Raw genomic sequence first — 862 nt, 5'->3', positions numbered from 1 at the left:
GCATTTAAAATCACAGTGAAGTCAGATTCATATTTTGAAATTCAGATTAAAGCTAAGGGAGGTTTCTTCTGGAATGTGGATGATCATTCTATTCCTCTGTGCAAATAACATCATTTTCATTTAAATTTTGAGAAAAGGAGAAAAAATGTCTCTTTTCAGAGGCTCTGAGGCTGCATGAGATGGTGCTAGAGAATGCCGGAGGGATAACTCTGGTTTAAAATATTTATTAATTAAAAAAAAGTTAAAATATTTATTTATACAAAGATGATGAGAAAAATCTCATGCAAACTCTTGGCATACAATAAAAATAACTGAAATATTCACATGATGATTTTTTTCTTTTTACAAAATAACTCATTTGAAAATTAGTTTTTAAACAAGAAATCCAAAGGATGGTATTGGTTCCCTCTCTAGGCCTGAAAACGGGACAGCTATCACCTGGACACTGCCATCGTCCTCCGAGGTGCACGTGTCAAGACTGGCACGCTCATCACTGTGATTAACAACTAACACGCTAAGACGACTACTCAGAAAATGAGACATCGACCGTGAACGCTGGAGGAGCTCGCTGGCCCTGCCCAAGAACGGGTATGGATGCAGAGCATTCTTCAAACCAAGAGTAGGAGAGTCTGGAGAATGACAGAGATGGCATCTGGTTCTGCTCAATTACAAATCGGCATCGGATTTATAATTTGTGTCTATTACAAGATATTTGCATAATTAAAACAATTAAGGGATTGACATATCATGGCAATTAGAAATACATCAGACGCTGAATGTTGTACAAAAGAGAGCTTCAATATGAAACAGCGATCCTTTGAGATCCCTGGGAGAGAAGGTCCCCGGGGGCTCGAGGCTCAAA

At 38.4% G+C, this 862-nt stretch overlaps 1 protein-coding gene across 1 annotated transcript in view; it reads right to left on the bottom strand.

Annotated features, from left to right (window-relative positions):
• Positions 1 to 296: 296 nt before the first annotated feature.
• Positions 297 to 862, bottom strand: part of TCERG1L (transcription elongation regulator 1 like) — a 358,337-nt gene continuing 357,771 nt past the window's right edge. Inside the window, exon 13 of the mRNA XM_043985929.1 lies at positions 297 to 862. This exon is cut by the window's right edge and continues 286 nt beyond it. The gene's annotated coding sequence lies outside the window, so the exon portion shown is untranslated.

Source organism: Dromiciops gliroides, chromosome 2 (assembly GCF_019393635.1).
Source record: "Dromiciops gliroides isolate mDroGli1 chromosome 2, mDroGli1.pri, whole genome shotgun sequence".
NCBI classification, from domain to species: domain Eukaryota; kingdom Metazoa; phylum Chordata; class Mammalia; order Microbiotheria; family Microbiotheriidae; genus Dromiciops; species Dromiciops gliroides.
The sequence above is the reverse complement of the archived record's forward strand: the minus strand, read 5'-3'. Positions and strand labels throughout refer to the sequence as shown.